Below are 20,800 nucleotides of genomic sequence, written 5' to 3'. Positions count from 1 at the left end.
TGCTAGATCTACTGTCTCTATTATATTATGACAGATCAGCTCGATCTACTGTCTCTATTATATTATGCCAGACCAGCTAGATCTACTGTCTCTATTATCTTATTACAGACCAGGTAGATCTACTGTCTCTATTATATTATAACAGATCAGCTAGGTATACTGTCTCTATTATACTGTGCCAGACCAGCTAGATCTACTGTCTCTATTATATTATGACAGACCAGCTAGATCTAATGTCTCTATTATATTATGACAGACCAGCTAGATCTACTGTCTCCATTATATTATGACAGACACGCTCGATCTACTGTCTCTATTATATTATGACAGACCAGCTAGATCTACTATCTCTATTATGATATGATAGAGACAGTAGATCTTGCTGGTTTGTCATATTATAATAGAGACAGTAGATCTTGCTGGTCTATTATAATATGACAAACCAGCTAGATCTACTGTCTCTATGTCTCTATTATATTATCACAGACCAGCTAGATCGACTGTCTCTATTATATTATGTCAGACCAGCGAGATCTACTGTCTCTATTTTATGCCAGACCAGCTAGATCTACTGTCTCTATTTTATGCCAGACCAGCTGGATCTACTGTCTCTATTATATTATGACAGACCAGCTAGATCTAAAGTCTCTATTATATTATGACAGACCAGTTAGATCTACTCTCTCTATTATATTATGACAGACCAGTTAGATCTACTCTCTCTATTATATTATGACAGAACAGCTAGATCTACTGTCTCTATTATATTGTGACAGACCAGCTAGATTGACTGTATCTATTATATTATGACAGATCAGCTAGATCTACTTTCTCTATTATATTATTACAGACCAGGTAGATCTACTGTCTCTATTATATTATAACAGATCAGCTAGGTATACTGTCTCTATTATACTATGACAGACCAGCTAGATCTACTGTCTCTATTATATTATGACAGACCAGCTAGATCTAATGTCTCTATTATATTATGACAGAACAGCTAGATCTACTGTCTCAATATATTATGACAGACACGCTCGATCTACTGTCTCTATTATATTATGACAGACCAGCTAGATCTACTATCTCTATTATGATATGATAGAGACAGTAGATCTTGCTGGTTTGTCATATTATAATAGAGACAGTAGATCTTGCTGGTCTATTATAATATGACAAACCAGCTAGATCTACTGTCTCTATGTCTCTATTATATTATCACAGACCAGCTAGATCGACTGTCTCTATTATATTATGACAGACCAGCGAGATCTACTGTCTCTATTATATTATGACAGACCAGCCAGATCTACTGTCTCTATTATATTATTACAGACCAGGTAGATCTACTGTCTCTATTATATTATAACAGATCAGCTAGGTATACTGTCTCTATTATACTATGACAGACTAGCATGATCTACTGTCTCTATTATAATATGACAGACCAGCATGATCTACTGTCTCTATTATATTATTACAGACCAGGTAGATCTACTGTCTCTATTATATTATAACAGATCAGCTAGGTATACTGTCTCTATTATACTATGACAGACCAGCTAGATCTACTGTCTCTATTATATTATGACAGACCAGCTAGATCTAATGTCTCTATTATATTATGACAGAACAGCTAGATCTACTGTCTCAATTATATTATGACAGACACGCTCGATCTACTGTCTCTATTATATTATGACAGACCAGCTAGATCTACTATCTCTATTATAATATGATAGAGACAGTAGATCTTGCTGGTTTGTCATATTATAATAGAGACAGTAGATCTTGCTGGTCTATTATAATATGACAAACCAGCTAGATCTACTGTCTCTATGTCTCTGTTATATTATGACAGACCAGCTAGATCTACTGTCTCTATTATATTATGACAGACCAGCTAGATCTAATGTCTCTATTATATTATGACAGACCAGTTAGATCTACTCTCTCTATTATATTATGACAGACCAGTTAGATCTACTCTCTCTATTATATTATGCCAGACCAGCTAGATCTACTGTGTCTATTATATTATGACAGACCAGCGAGATCTACTATCTCTATTATATTATGACAGACCAGTTAGATCTACTCTCTCTCTATATTATGACAGACCAGCTAGATCTACCGTCTCTATTATTTTATGACAGACCAGCTAGATATACTGTCTCTATTATAATACTACAGACCAGCTAGATCTACGGTCTCTATTATATTATGACAGACCAGCGAGATCTACTATCTCTATTATTTTATGACAGAACAGCTAGATCTACTGTCTCTATTATTTTATGTCAGACCACCTAGATCTACTGTCTCTATTATAGTATGATAGACCAGCCAGATCTATTGTCTCTATTATATTATGACAGACCAGCTAGATCTACTGTCTCTATTATATTTTTACAGATCAGCTAGATATACTGTCTCTATTATATTATGACAGACCAGCTAGATCTAGTGTCTCTATTATATTATGACAGACCAGCTAGATCTACTATCTCTATTATAATATGACAAACCAGCTAGATCTACTGTCTCTATGTCTCTGTTATATTATGACAGACCAGCTAGATCTACTGTCTCTATTATATAATGACAGACCAGCTAGATCTAATGTCTCTATTATATTATGACGGACCAGTTAGATCTACTCTCTCTATTATATTATGACAGACCAGTTAGATCTACTCTCTCTATTATATTATGACAGACCAGTTAGATCTACTCTCTCTATTATATTATGACAGACCAGCTAGATCTACTGTCTCTATTATTTTATGACAGACCAGCTAGATATACTGTCTCTATTACAATACTACAGACCAGCTAGATCTACGGTCTCTATTATATTATGACAGACCAGCGAGATCTACTATCTCTATTCTTTTATGACAGAACAGCTAGATCTACTGTCTCTATTATTTTATGTCTGACCACCTAGATCTACTGTCTCTATTATAGTATGATAGACCAGCCAGATCTATTGTCTCTATTATATTATGACAGACCAGCAAGTTATACTGTCTCTATTATATTATGACAGATCAGCTAGATATACTGTCTCTATTATAATACTACAGACCAGGTAGATCTACGGTCTCTATTATATTGTGACAGACCAGCTAGATCTACTGTCTCTATTATATTTTGACAGACAAGCTAGAGCTTGTCTTTATTATATTATGACAGACCAGCAAGATTGACTGTCTCAATATATTATGAAAGACCAGCCACATCTACCGTCTTAATTATTTTATGATAGACCAGCTACATCTACTGTCTCTTTATATTATAACAGACAAGCTAGAGCTTGTCTTTATTATATCATGACAGACCAGCCAGATTGACTGTCTCAATATATTACGAAAGAACAGCAAGATTTACTGTCTCCAGTATATTTTGACATACCAGCTAGATGTAATGCATCTTTTATATTATGACAGACCAGCTAGATTTACTGTCTCTATTATCTTTTGACAGACCAGCTAGATCTAATGTCTCTATTATGATAGACCAGCTGGATCTACTCTCTATTATATTATGACTGACCAGCTAGATCTTCTGTATCTTATACATTATAACAGACCAGCTAGATCGACTGTCTCTATTATATTATGACAGACCAGTTAGATCTACTGTCTCTATTTTATGTCAGACCAGCTAGATCTACTGTCTCTATTATATTATCACAGACCAGCTAGATCTAATGTCTCTATTATGATAGACCAGCTGGATATACTCTCTCTATTATAATATGACAGACCAGCTATATCTACTGTCTCTATTATATTATGACAGACTAGCTAGATCTCATGTCTCTATTTTATGTCAGACCAGCTAGATCTACTGTCTCTATTATATTATCACAGACCAGCTAGATCGACTGTCTCTATTATATTATGACAGACCAGCTAGATCTATAGTCTCTATTATAATATGACAGACCAGCTAGATCTACTGTCTCTATTATATTATGACATACCAGCTAGATCTACTGTCTCTATGGTATTATGACAGACCAGCTAGATCTACTGTCTCTATTATATTATGACAGACCCGCTAGATCTAATGTCTCTATTATATTATGACAGACCAGTTAGATCTACTCTCTCTATTATATTATGACAGACCAGCTAGATCTACTGTCTCTATTATATTATGACAGACAAGCTAGATCTACTGTCTCTATTATATTATAACAGATCAGCTAGGTATACTGTCTCTATTCATTTATGACAGAACAGCTAGATCTACTGTCTCTATTATAGTATGATAGACCAGCCAGATCTATTGTCTCTATTATATTATGACAGACCTGCTAGATCTACTGTCTCTATTATATTATGACAAACCAGCTAGATCTACTGTCTCTATTATATTATGACAGACCAGCTAGATCGAGTGTCTCTATTATATTATGACAGAGCAGCTAGATCTACTGTCTCTATTATAATATGACAAACCAGCTAGATCTACTGTCTCTATGTCTCTGTTATATTATGACAGACCAGCTAGATCTACTGTCTCTATTATATTATGACAGACCAGCTAGATCTACTGTCTCTATTATATAATGACAGACCAGCTAGATCTACTGTCTATTATATTATGACAGACCAGCTAGATCTATTGTCTCTATTATATTATGACAGACCAGCTAGATCAAATCAAATCAAATCAAATCAAATTTATTTATATAGCCCTTCGTACATCAGCTGATATCTCAAAGTGCTGTACAGAAACCCAGCCTAAAACCCCAAACAGCAAACAATGCAGGTGTAAAAGCACGGTGGCTAGGAAAAACTCCCTAGAAAGGCCAAAACCTAGGAAGAAACCTAGAGAGGAACCGGGCTATGTGGGGTGGCCAGTCCTCTTCTGGCTGTGCCGGGTAGAGATTATAACAGAACATGACCAAGATGTTCAAATGTTCATAAATGACCAGCATGGTCGAATAATAATAAGGCAGAACAGTTGAAACTGGAGCAGCAGCACAGTCAGGTGGACTGGGGACAGCAAGGAGCCTTCATGTCAGGTAGTCCTGGGGCACGGTCCTAGGGCTCAGGTCAGTTGAAACTGGAGCAGGAGCATGGCCAGGTGGACTGGGGACAGCAAGGAGTCCTCATGTCAGGTAGTCCTGGGACATGGTCCTAGGGCTCAGGTCCTCCGAGAGAGAGAAAGAAAGAGAGAAGGAGAGAATTAGAGAACGCACACTTAGATTCACACAGGACACCGAATAGGACAGGAGAAGTACTCCAGATATAACAAACTGACCCTAGCCCCTGACACATAAACTACTGCAGCATAAATACTGGAGGCTGAGACAGGAGGGGTCAGGAGACACTGTGGCCCCATCCGAGGACACCCCGGACAGGGCCAAACAGGAAGGATATAACCCTACCCACTTTGCCAAAGCACATCCCCCACACCACTAGAGGGATATCTTCAACCACCAACTTACCATCCTGAGACAAGGCCGAGTATAGCCCACAAAGATCTCCGCCACGGTACAACCCAAGGGGGGCAACCCAGACAGGCCGAACACAACAGTGAATCAACCCACCCAGGTGACGCACCCCCCAGGGACGGCACGAGAGAGCCCCAGCAAGCCAGTGACTCAGCCCCGTAACAGGGTTAGAGGCAGAGAATCCCAGTGGAAAGAGGGGAACCGGCCAGGCAGAGACAGCAAGGGCGGTTCGTTGCTCCAGAGCCTTTCCGTTCACCTTCCCACTCCTGGGCCAGACTACACTCAATCATATGACCCACTGAAGAGATGAGTCTTCAGTAAAGACTTAAAGGTTGAGACCGAGTTTGCGTCTCTGACATGGGTAGGCAGACCGTTCCATAAAAATGGAGCTCTATAGGAGAAAGCCCTGCCTCCAGCTGTTTGCTTAGAAATTCTAGGGACAATTAGGAGGCCTGCGTCTTGTGACCGTAGCGTACGTGTAGGTATGTACGGCAGGACCAAATCAGAGAGGTAGGTAGGAGCAAGCCCATGTAATGCTTTGTAGGTTAGCAGTAAAACCTTGAAATCAGCCCTTGCTTTGACAGGAAGCCAGTGTAGAGAGGCTAGCACTGGAGTAATATGATCAAATTTTTTGGTTCTAGTCAGGATTCTAGCAGCCGTATTTAGCACTAACTGAAGTTTATTTAGTGCTTTATCCGGGTAGCCGGAAAATAGAGCATTGCAGTAGTCTAACCTAGAAGTGACAAAAGCATGGATTAATTTTTCTGCATCATTTTTGGACAGAAAGTTTCTGATTTTTGCAATGTTACGTAGATGGAAAAAGCTGTCCTCGAAATGGTCTTGATATGTTCTTCAAAAGAGAGATCAGGGTCCAGAGTAACGCCGAGGTCCTTCACAGTTTTATTTGAGACGACTGTACAACCATTAAGATTAATTGTCAGATTCAACAGAAGATCTCTTTGTTTCTTGGGACCTAGAACAAGCATCTCTGTTTTGTCCGAGTTTAATAGTAGAAAGTTTGCAGCCATCCACTTCCTTATGTCTGAAACACATGCTTCTAGCGAGGGCAATTTTGGGGCTTCACCATGTTTCATTGAAATGTACAGCTGTGTGTCATCCGCATAGCAGTGAAAGTTTACATTATGTTTTCGAATAACATCCCCAAGAGGTAAAATATATAGTGAAAACAATAGTGGTCCTAAAACAGAACCTTGAGGAACACCGAAATGTACAGTTGATTTGTCAGAGGACAAACCATTCACAGAGACAAACTGATATCTTTCCGACAGATAAGATCTAAACCAGGCCAGAACTTGTCCGTGTAGACCAATTTGGGTTTCCAATCTCTCCAAAAGAATGTGGTGATCGATGGTATCAAAAGCAGCACTAAGGTCTAGGAGCACGAGGACAGATGCAGAGCCTCGGTCCGATGCCATTAAAATGTCATTTACCACCTTCACAAGTGCCGTCTCAGTGCTATGATGGGGTCTAAAACCAGACTGAAGCATTTCGTATACATTGTTTGTCTTCAGGAAGGCAGTGAGTTGCTGCGCAACAGCCTTCTCTAAAATCTTTGAGAGGAATGGAAGATTCGATATAGGCCGATAGTTTTTTATATTTTCTGGGTCAAGGTTTGGCTTTTTCAAGAGAGGCTTTATTACTGCCACTTTTAGTGAGTTTGGTACACATCCAGTGGATAGAGAGCCGTTTATTATGTTCAACATAGGAGGGCCAAGCACAGGAAGCAGCTCTTTCAGTAGTTTAGTTGGAATAGGGTCCAGTATACAGCTTGAAGGTTTAGAGGCCATGATTATTTTCATCATTGTGTCAAGAGATATAGTACTAAAACACTTGAGCGTCTCTCTTGATCCTAGGTCCTGGCAGAGTTGTGCAGACTCAGGACAACTGAGGTTTGGAGGAATACGCAGGTTTAAAGAGGAGTCCGTAATTTGCTTTCTAATAATCATAATCTTTTCCTCAAAGAAGTTCATGAATTTATCACTGCTAAAGTGAAGGTCATCCTCTCTTGGGGAATGCTGCTTTTTTAGTTAGCTTTGCCACAGTATCAAAAAGGAATTTCGGATTGTTCTTATTTTCCTCAATTAAGTTAGAAAAATAGGACGATCGAGCAGCAGTAAGGGCTCTTCGGTACTGCACGGTACCGTCCTTCCAAGCTAGTCGGAAGACTTCCAGTTTGGTGTGGCGCCATTTCCGTTCCAATTTTCTGGAAGCTTGCTTCAGAGCTCGGGTATTTTCTGTGTACCAGGGAGCTAGTTTCTTATGAGACATTTTTTTTTAGTTTTTAGGGGTGCAACTGCATCTAGGGTATTGCGCAAGGTTAAATTGAGATCCTCAGTTAGGTGGTTAACGGATTTTTGTCCTCTGGCGTCCTTGGGTAGGCAGAGGGAGTCTGGAAGGGCATCAAGGAATCTTTGTGTTGTCTGTGAATTTATAGCACGACTTTTGATGTTCCTTGGTTGGGGTCTGAGCAGATTATTTGTTGCAATTGCAAACGTAATAAAATGGTGGTCCGATAGTCCAGGATTATGAGGAAAAACATTAAGATCCACAACATTTATTCCATGGGACAAAACTAGGTCCAGCGTATGACTGTGACAGTGAGTGGGTCCAGAGACATGTTGGACAAAACCCACTGAGTCGATGATGGCTCCAAAAGCCTTTTGGAGTGGGTCTGTGGACTTTTCCATGTGAATATTAAAGTCACCAAAGATTAGAATATTATCTGCAATGACTACAAGGTCTGATAGGAATTCAGGGAACTCAGTGAGAAACGCTGTATATGGCCCAGGAGGCCTGTAAACAGTAGCTATAAAAAGTGATTGAGTAGGCTGCATAGATTTCATGACTAGAAGCTCAAAAGACGAAAACGCTCATTTTTTTTTTGTAAATTGAAATTTGCTATCGTAAATGTTAGCAACACCTCCGCCTTTGCGGGATGCACGGGGATATGGTCACTAGTGTAGCCAGGAGGTGAGGCCTCATTTAACACAGTAAATTCATCAGGCTTAAGCCATGTTTCAGTCAGGCCAATCACATCAAGATTATGATCAGTGATTAGTTCATTGACTATAATTGCCTTTGAAGTAAGGGATCTAACATTAAGTAGCCCTATTTTGAGATGTGAGGTATCATGATCTCTTTCAGTAATGACAGGAATGGAGGTGGTCTTTATCCTAGTGAGATTGCTAAGGCGAACACCGCCATGTTTAGTTTTGCCCAACCTAGGTCGAGGCACAGACACGGTCTCAATGGTGATAGCTGAGCTGACTACACTGACTATGCTAGTGGCAGACTCCACTATGCTGGCAGGCTGGCTAATAGCCTGCTGCCTGGCCTGCACCCTATTTCATTGTGGAGCTAGAGGAGTTAGAGCCCTGTCTATGTTGGCAGATAAGATGAGAGCACCCCTCCAGCTAGGATGGAGTCCGTCACTCCTCAGCAGGTCAGGCTTGGTCCTGTTTGTGGGTGAGTCCCAGAAAGAGGGCCAATTATCTACAAATTCTATCTTTTGGGAGGGGCAGAAAACAGTTTTCAACCAGCGATTGAGTTGTGAGACTCTGCTGTAGAGCTCATCACTCCCCTAACTGGGAGGGGCCAGAGACAATTACTCGATGCCGACACATCTTTCTAGCTGATATGCACGCAGAAGCTATGTTGCGCTTGGTGATCTCTGACTGTTTCATCCTAACATCGTTGGTGCCGACGTGGATAACAATATCTCTATACTCTCTACACTCGCCAGTTTTAGCTTTAGCCAGCACCATCTTCAGATTAGCCTTAACATCGGTAGCCCTGCCCCGGGTAAACAGTGTATGATCGCTGGATGATTCGCTTTAAGTCTAATACTGCGGGTAATGGAGTCGCCAATGACTAGAGTTTTCAATTTGTCAGAGCTAATGGTGGGAAGCTTCGGCGTCTCAGACCCCGTAACGGGAGGAGTAGAGACCAGAGAAGACTCGGTCTCTGACTCCGACCCGCTGCTTAATGGGGAAAACCGGTTGAAAGTTTCTGTCTGCTGAATGAGCGACACCGGTTGAGCGTTCCTACAGCATTTCCTTCCAGAAACCGTGAGAAAGTTGTCCGGCTGCGGGGACTGTGCCACAGACGCTGTTTCATCCTTTCCTACACTGAAATTACCCTTGCCTAACGATTGCGTCTGAAGCTGGGCTTGCAGTACAGCTATCCTCGCGGTAAGGCGAGCACAGCGGCTGCAATTAGAAGGCATCATGTTAATGTTACTACTTAGCTTCGGCTGTTGGAGGTCCTGACGAATCGTGTCCAGATAAAGCGTCCGGAGTGAAAAAGTTGAGGAAAAAATAAATAAATATATGAACGGTAATTAAAAAGTGAAACCCGTAAAGTTGTCAGGTAGCAAAATAGGTTGGCAACAAAACGCACAGCAATTCTATTATATTAAGACATACCAGCTAGATCTACTGTCTCTATTATATTATGACAGACCAGCTAGATCTACTGTCTCTATTATATTATGACAGACCAGCTAGATCTACTGTCTCTATTATATTATGACAGACCAGCTAGATCTACTGTCTCTATTATATTTTGACAGACAAGCTAGAGCTTGTCTTTATTATATTATGACAGACCAGCAAGATTGACTGTCTCAATATATTACGAAAGACCAGCTAGATTTACTGTCTCTATGTCTCTGTTATATTATGAAAGACCAGCTAGATCTACCATCTCTATTATATTATGACAGACCAGCTAGATCTACTGTCTCTATTATATTATGACAGACCAGCTAGATCTAGTGTCTCTATTATATTATGACAGACCAGCTAGATCTACTGTCTCTATTATATTATGCCAGACCAGCTATATCTACTGTCTCTATTATATTATGACAGACCAGCCAGATCTACTGTCTCTATTATATTATTACAGACCAGGTAGATCTACTGTCTCTATTATATTATAACAGACCAGGTAGATCTACTGTCTCTATTATACTATGACAGACCAGCTTGATCTACTGTCTCTATTATATTATGACAGACCAGTTAGATCTACTATCTCTATTATAATATGATAGAGACAGTAGATCTTGCTGGTTTGTCATATTATAATAGAGACAGTAGATCTTGCTGGTCTATTATAATATGACAAACCAGCTAGATCTACTGTCTCTATGTCTCTATTATATTATCACAGACCAGCTAGATCGACTGTCTCTATTATATTATGACAGACCAGCAAGATCTACTGTCTCTATATTATGCCAGACCAGCTAGATCTACTGTCTCTATTATATCGTGAAAGACCAGTTAGATCTACTCTCTCTATTATATTTTGACAGACCAGTTATATCTACTCTCTCTATTATATTATGCCAGACCAGCGAGATCTACTGTCTCTATTTTATGCCAGACCAGCTAGATCTACTGTCTCTATTATATTATGACAGAGCAGTTAGATCTACTGTCTCTATTATATTATGACAGACCAGCTAGATCTAATGTCTCTATTATATTGTGACAGACCAGCTAGATTGACTGTATCTATTATGTTATGATCTCCCAGCTAGATCTACTGTCTCTATTCATTTATGCCAGACCAGCTAGATCTACTGTCTCTATTATAGTATGATAGACCAGCCAGATCTAATGTCTCTATTATATTATGACAGACCAGTTAGATCTACTCTCTCTATTATATTATGACAGACCAGTTATATCTACTCTTCTATTATATTATGCCAGACCAGCTAGATCTACTGTCTCTATTTTATGCCAGACCAGCTGGATCTACTGTCTCTATTATATTATGACAGACCAGCTAGATCTAATGTCTCTATTATATTATGACAGACCAGTTAGATCTACTCTCTCTATTATATTATGACAGACCAGTTAGATCTACTCTCTCTATTATATTATGACAGAACAGCTAGATCCACTGTCTCTATTATATTGTGACAGACCAGCTAGATTGAATGTATCTATTATATTATGACAGACCAGCGAGATCTACTGTCTCTATTCTTTTATGACAGAACAGCTAGATCTACTGTCTCTATTATTTTATGTCAGACCACCTAGATCTACTGTCTCTATTATAGTACGATAGACCAGCCAGATCTATTGTCTCTATTATATTATGACAGACAAGCTAGATCTACTGTCTCTATTATATTATGACAGATCAGCTAGATATACTGTCTCTATTATATTATGACAGACCAGCTAGATCTAGTGTCCCTATTATATTATGACAGACCAGCTAGATCTACTATCTCTATTATAATATGACAAACCAGCTCGATCTACTGTCTCTATGTCTCTGTTATATTATGACAGACCAGCTAGATCTACTGTCTCTATTATATTATGCCAGACCAGCTAGATCTACTGTCTCTATTATATTATGACAGACCAGTTAGATCTACTCTCTCTATTATATTATGACAGACCAGTTAGATCTACTCTCTCTATTATATTATGACAGACCAGTTAGATCTACTCACTCTATTATATTACGACAGACCAGTTAGATCTACTCTCTCTATTATATTATGCCAGACCAGCTAGATCTACTGTGTCTATTATATTATGACAGACCAGCGAGATCTACTATCTCTATTATATTATGACAGACCAGTTAGATCTACTCTCTCTATTATATTATGACAGACCAGCTAGATCTACTGTCTCTATTATTTTATGACAGACCAGCTAGATATACTGTCTCTATTATAATACTACAGACCAGCTAGATATACTGTCTCTATTATAATACTACAGACCAGCTAGATCTAACGGTCTCTATGATATTATGACAGACCAGCTAGATCTACTATCTCTATTATTTTATGACAGAACAGCTAGATCTACTGTCTCTATTATTTTATGTCAGACCACCTAGATCTACTTTCTCTATTATAGTATGATAGACCAGCCAGATCTATTGTCTCTATTATATTATGACAGACCAGCTAGATCTACTGTCTCTATTATATTATGACAGATCAGCTAGATATACTGTCTCTATTATATTATGACAGACCAGCTAGATCTAGTTTCTCTATTATATTATGACAGACCAGCTAGATCTACTATCTCTATTATAATATGACAAACCAGCTAGATCTACTGTCTCTATCGCTCTGTTATATTATGACAGACCAGCTAGATCTACTCTTCTATTATATTATGACAGACCGGCTAGATCTACTGTCTCTATTATTTTATGACAGACCAGCTAGATATACTGTCTCTATTATAATACTACAGACCAGGTAGATCTACGGTCTCTATTATATTATGACAGACCAGCGAGATCTACCATCTCTGTTATATTATGGCAAACCAGCTAGATCGACTGTCTCTATTATATTATGACAGACCAGCCAGATCTACTGTCTCTATTATATTATTACAGACCAGGTAGATCTACTGTCTCTATTATATTATAACAGATCAGCTAGGTATACTGTCTCTATTATACTATGACAGACCAGCATGATCTACTGTCTCTATTATAATATGACAGACCAGCATGATCTACTGTCTCTATTATATTATTACAGACCAGGTAGATCTACTGTCTCTATTATACTATGACAGACCAGCTAGATCTACTGTCTCTATTATATTTTGACAGACAAGCTAGAGCTTGTCTTTATTATATTATGACAGATCAGCAAGATTGACTTTCTCAATATATTACGAAAGACCAGCTAGATTTACTGTCTCTATGTCTCTGTTATATTATGAAAGACCAGCTAGATCTACCATCTGTCTCTATTATATTATGACAGACCAGCTAGATCTACTGTCTCTATTTTATGCCAGACCAGCTAGATCTACTGTCTCTATTATATCGTGAAAGACCAGTTAGATCTACTCTCTATTATATTTTGACAGACCAGTTATATCTACTCTCTATTATATTATGCCAGACCAGCGAGATCTACTGTCTCTATTTTATGCCAGACCAGCTAGATCTACTGTCTCTATTATATTATGACAGAGCAGTTAGATCTACTGTCTCTATTATATTATGACAGACCAGCTAGATCTAATGTCTCTATTATATTGTGACAGACCAGCTAGATTGACTGTATCTATTATGTTATGATCTCCCAGCTAGATCTGCTGTCTCTATTATTTTATGCCAGACCAGCTAGATCTACTGTCTCTATTATATTATGACAGACCAGCTAGATCTAATGTCTCTATTATATTATGACAGACCAGTTAGATCTACTCTCTCTATTATATTATGACAGACCAGTTATATCTACTCTCTATTATATTATGCCAGACCAGCTAGATCTACTGTCTCTATTTTATGCCAGACCAGCTGGATCTACTGTCTCTATTATATTATGACAGACCAGCTAGATCTAATGTCTCTATTATATTATGACAGACCAGTTAGATCTACTCTCTCTATTATATTATGACAGACCAGTTAGATCTACTCTCTCTATTATATTATGACAGAACAGCTAGATCCACTGTCTCTATTATATTGTGACAGACCAGCTAGATTGAATGTATCTATTATATTATGACAGACCAGCGAGATCTACTGTCTCTATTCTTTATGACAGAACAGCTAGATCTACTGTCTCTATTATTTTATGTCAGACCACCTAGATCTACTGTCTCTATTATAGTACGATAGACCAGCCAGATCTATTGTCTCTATTATATTATGACAGACAAGCTAGATCTACTGTCTCTATTATATTATGACAGATCAGCTAGATATACTGTCTCTATTATATTATGACAGACCAGCTAGATCTAGTGTCCCTATTATATTATGACAGACCAGCTAGATCTACTATCTCTATTATAATATGACAAACCAGCTCGATCTACTGTCTCTATGTCTCTGTTATATTATGACAGACCAGCTAGATCTACTGTCTCTATTATATTATGCCAGAAGAGCTAGATCTACTGTCTCTATTATATTATGACAGACCAGTTAGATCTACTCTCTCTATTATATTATGACAGACCAGTTAGATCTACTCTCTCTATTATATTATGACAGACCAGTTAGATCTACTCACTCTATTATATTATGACAGACCAGTTAGATCTACTCTCTCTATTATATTATGCCAGACCAGCTAGATCTACTGTGTCTATTATATTATGACAGACCAGCGAGATCTACTATCTCTATTATATTATGACAGACCAGTTAGATCTACTCTCTCTATTATATTATGACAGACCAGCTAGATCTACTGTCTCTATTATTTTATGACAGACCAGCTAGATATACTGTCTCTATTATAATACTACAGACCAGCTAGATATACTGTCTCTATTATAATACTACAGACCAGCTAGATCAACGGTCTCTATGATATTATGACAGACCAGCGAGATCTACTATCTCTATTATTTTATGACAGAACAGCTAGATCTACTGTCTCTATTATTTTATGTCAGACCACCTAGATCTACTGTCTCTATTATAGTATGATAGACCAGCCAGATCTATTGTCTCTATTATATTATGACAGACCAGCTAGATCTACTGTCTCTATTATATTATGACAGATCAGCTAGATATACTGTCTCTATTATATTATGACAGACCAGCTAGATCTAGTGTCTCTATTATATTATGACAGACCAGCTAGATCTACTATCTCTATTATAATATGACAAACCAGCTAGATCTACTGTCTCTATCGCTCTGTTATATTATGACAGACCAGCTAGATCTACTCTCTCTATTATATTATGACAGACCGGCTAGATCTACTGTCTCTATTATTTTATGACAGACCAGCTAGATATACTGTCTCTATTATAATACTACAGACCAGGTAGATCTACGGTCTCTATTATATTATGACAGACCAGCGAGATCTACCATCTCTGTTATATTATGGCAAACCAGCTAGATCGACTGTCTCTATTATATTATGACAGACCAGCCAGATCTACTGTCTCTATTATATTATTACAGACCAGGTAGATCTACTGTCTCTATTATATTATAACAGATCAGCTAGGTATACTGTCTCTATTATACTATGACAGACCAGCATGATCTACTGTCTCTATTATAATATGACAGACCAGCATGATCTACTGTCTCTATTATATTATTACAGACCAGGTAGATCTACTGTCTCTATTATACTATGACAGACCAGCTAGATCTACTGTCTCTATTATATTTTGACAGACAAGCTAGAGCTTGTCTTTATTATATTATGACAGATCAGCAAGATTGACTTTCTCAATATATTACGAAAGACCAGCTAGATTTACTGTCTCTATGTCTCTGTTATATTATGAAAGACCAGCTAGATCTACCATCTGTCTCTATTATTTTATGCCAGACCAGCTAGATCTACTGTCTCTATTATATCGTGAAAGACCAGTTAGATCTACTCTCTCTATTATATTTTGACAGACCAGTTATATCTACTCTCTCTATTATATTATGCCAGACCAGCGAGATCTACTGTCTCTATTTTATGCCAGACCAGCTAGATCTACTGTCTCTATTATATTATGACAGAGCAGTTAGATCTACTGTCTCTATTATATTATGACAGACCAGCTAGATCTAATGTCTCTATTATATTGTGACAGACCAGCTAGATTGACTGTATCTATTATGTTATGATCTCCCAGCTAGATCTACTGTCTCTATTCATTTATGACAGAACAGCTAGATCTACTGTCTCTATTATATTATGACAGACCAGCTAGATCTAATGTCTCTATTATATTATGACAGACCAGTTAGATCTACTCTCTCTATTATATTATGACAGACCAGTTATATCTACTCTCTCTATTATATTATGCCAGACCAGCTAGATCTTCTGTCTCTATTTTATGCCAGACCAGCTGGATCTACTGTCTCTATTATATTATGACAGACCAGCTAGATCTAATGTCTCTATTATATTATGACAGACCAGTTAGATCTACTCTCTATTATATTATGACAGACCAGTTAGATCTACTCTCTCTATTATATTATGACAGAACAGCTAGATCCACTGTCTCTATTATATTGTGACAGACCAGCTAGATTGAATGTATCTATTATATTATGACAGACCAGCGAGATCTACTGTCTCTATTCTTTTATGACAGAACAGCTAGATCTACTGTCTCTATTATTTTATGTCAGACCACCTAGATCTACTGTCTCTATTATAGTACGATAGACCAGCCAGATCTATTGTCTCTATTATATTATGACAGACAAGCTAGATCTACTGTCTCTATTATATTATGACAGATCAGCTAGATATACTGTCTCTATTATATTATGACAGACCAGCTAGATCTAGTGTCCCTATTATATTATGACAGACCAGCTAGATCTACTATCTCTATTATAATATGACAAACCAGCTCGATCTACTGTCTCTATGTCTCTGTTATATTATGACAGACCAGCTAGATCTACTGTCTCTATTATATTATGCCAGACCAGCTAGATCTACTGTCTCTATTATATTATGACAGACCAGTTAGATCTACTCTCTCTATTATATTATGACAGACCAGTTAGATCTACTCTCTCTATTATATTATGACAGACCAGTTAGATCTACTCACTCTATTATATTATGACAGACCAGTTAGATCTACTCTCTCTATTATATTATGCCAGACCAGCTAGATCTACTGTGTCTATTATATTATGACAGACCAGCGAGATCTACTATCTCTATTATATTATGACAGACCAGTTAGATCTACTCTCTCTATTATATTATGACAGACCAGCTAGATCTACTGTCTCTATTATTTTATGACAGACCAGCTAGATATACTGTCTCTATTATAATACTACAGACCAGCTAGATATACTGTCTCTATTATAATACTACAGACCAGCTAGATCAACGGTCTCTATGATATTATGACAGACCAGCGAGATCTACTATCTCTATTATTTTATGACAGAACAGCTAGATCTACTGTCTCTATTATTTTATGTCAGACCACCTAGATCTACTTTCTCTATTATAGTATGATAGACCAGCCAGATCTATTGTCTCTATTATATTATGACAGACCAGCTAGATCTACTGTCTCTATTATATTATGACAGATCAGCTAGATATACTGTCTCTATTATATTATGACAGACCAGCTAGATCTAGTGTCTCTATTATATTATGACAGACCAGCTAGATCTACTATCTCTATTATGATATGACAAACCAGCTAGATCTACTGTCTCTATCGCTCTGTTATATTATGACAGACCAGCTAGATCTACTCTCTCTATTATATTATGACAGACCGGCTAGATCTACTGTCTCTATTATTTTATGACAGACCAGCTAGATATACTGTCTCTATTATAATACTACAGACCAGGTAGATCTACGGTCTCTATTATATTATGACAGACCAGCGAGATCTACCATCTCTGTTATATTATGGCAAACCAGCTAGATCGACTGTCTCTATTATATTATGACAGACCAGCCAGATCTACTGTCTCTATTATATTATTACAGACCAGGTAGATCTACTGTCTCTATTATATTATAACAGATCAGCTAGGTATACTGTCTCTATTATACTATGACAGACCAGCATGATCTACTGTCTCTATTATAATATGACAGACCAGCATGATCTACTGTCTCTATTATATTATTACAGACCAGGTAGATCTACTGTCTCTATTATACTATGACAGACCAGCTAGATCTACTGTCTCTATTATATTTTGACAGACAAGCTAGAGCTTGTCTTTATTATATTATGACAGATCAGCAAGATTGACTTTCTCAATATATTACGAAAGACCAGCTAGATTTACTGTCTCTATGTCTCTGTTATATTATGAAAGACCAGCTAGATCTACCATCTGTCTCTATTATATTATGACAGACCAGCTAGATCTACTGTCTCTATTTTATGCCAGACCAGCTAGATCTACTGTCTCTATTATATTGTGAAAGACCAGTTAGATCTACTCTCTCTATTATATTTTGACAGACCAGTTATATCTACTCTCTCTATTATATTATGCCAGACCAGCGAGATCTACTGTCTCTATTTTATGCCAGACCAGCTAGATCTACTGTCTCTATTATATTATGACAGAGCAGTTAGATCTACTGTCTCTATTATATTATGACAGACCAGCTAGATCTAATGTCTCTATTATATTGTGACAGACCAGCTAGATTGACTGTATCTATTATGTTATGATCTCCCAGCTAGATCTACTGTCTCTATTCATTTATGACAGAACAGCTAGATCTACTGTCTCTATTATAGTATGATAGACCAGCCAGATCTATTGTCTCTATTATATTATGACAGACCAGTTAGATCTACTGTCTCTATTATATTATGACAGACCAGTTATATCTACTCTCTCTATTATATTATGCCAGACCAGCTAGATCTTCTGTCTCTATTTTATGCCAGACCAGCTGGATCTACTGTCTCTATTATATTATGACAGACCAGCTAGATATAATGTCTCTATTATATTATGACAGACCAGTTAGATCTACTCTCTCTATTATATTATGACAGACCAGTTAGATCTACTCTCTCTATTATATTATGACAGACCAGCTAGATCTACTGTCTCTATTATATTGTGACAGACCAGCTAGATTGAATGTATCTATTATATTATGACAGACCAGCGAGATCTACTGTCTCTATTCTTTATGACAGAACAGCTAGATCTACTGTCTCTATTATTTTATGTCAGACCACCTAGATCTACTGTCTCTATTATAGTACGATAGACCAGCCAGATCTATTGTCTCTATTATATTATGACAGACAAGCTAGATCTACTGTCTCTATTATATTATGACAGATCAGCTAGATATACTGTCTCTATTATATTATGACAGACCAGCTAGATCTAGTGTCCCTATTATATTATGACAGACCAGCTAGATCTACTATCTCTATTATAATATGACAAACCAGCTCGATCTACTGTCTCTATGTCTCTGTTATATTATGACAGACCAGCTAGATCTACTGTCTCTATTATATTATGCCAGACCAGCTAGATCTACTGTCTCTATTATATTATGACAGACCAGTTAGATCTACTCTCTCTATTATATTATGACAGACCAGTTAGATCTACTCTCTCTATTATATTATGACAGACCAGTTAGATCTACTCACTCTATTATATTATGACAGACCAGTTAGATCTACTCTCTCTATTATATTATGCCAGACCAGCTAGATCTACTGTGTCTATTATATTATGACAGACCAGCGAGATCTACTATCTCTATTATATTATGACAGACCAGTTAGATCTACTCTCTCTATTATATTATGACAGACCAGCTAGATCTACTGTCTCTATTATTTTATGACAGACCAGCTAGATATACTGTCTCTATTATAATACTACAGACCAGCTAGATATACTGTCTCTATTATAATACTACAGACCAGCTAGATCAACGGTCTCTATGATATTATGACAGACCAGCGAGATCTACTATCTCTATTATTTTATGACAGAACAGCTAGATCTACTCTCTATTATATTATGCCAGACCAGCTAGATCTACTGTGTCTATTATATTATGACAGACCAGCGAGATCTACTATCTCTATTATATTATGACAGACCAGTTAGATCTACTCTCTCTATTATATTATGACAGACCAGCTAGATCTACTGTCTCTATTATTTTATGACAGACCAGCTAGATATACTGTCTCTATTATAATACTACAGACCAGCTAGATATACTGTCTCTATTATAATACTACAGACCAGCTAGATCAACGGTCTCTATGATATTATGACAGACCAGCGAGATCTACTATCTCTATTATTTTATGACAGAACAGCTAGATCTACTGTCTCTATTATTTTATGTCAGACCACCTAGATCTACTTTCTCTATTATAGTATGATAGACCAGCCAGATCTATTGTCTCTATTATATTATGACAGACCAGCTAGATCTACTATCTCTATTATAATATGACAAACCAGCTAGATCTACTGTCTCTATCGCTCTGTTATATTATGACAGACCAGCTAGATCTACTCTCTCTATTATATTATGACAGACCGGCTAGATCTACTGTCTCTATTATTTTATGACAGACCAGCTAGATATACTGTCTCTATTATAATACTACAGACCAGGTAGATCTACGGTCTCTATTATATTATGACAGACCAGCGAGATCTACCATCTCTGTTATATTATGGCAAACCAGCTAGATCGACTGTCTCTATTATATTATGACAGACCAGCCAGATCTACTGTCTCTATTATATTATTACAGACCAGGTAGATCTACTGTC

Source organism: Oncorhynchus keta, unplaced genomic scaffold (assembly GCF_023373465.1).
Source record: "Oncorhynchus keta strain PuntledgeMale-10-30-2019 unplaced genomic scaffold, Oket_V2 Un_contig_5058_pilon_pilon, whole genome shotgun sequence".
In the NCBI taxonomy this organism is placed as follows: domain Eukaryota; kingdom Metazoa; phylum Chordata; class Actinopteri; order Salmoniformes; family Salmonidae; genus Oncorhynchus; species Oncorhynchus keta.
This window is presented reverse-complemented; position numbering follows the sequence as displayed.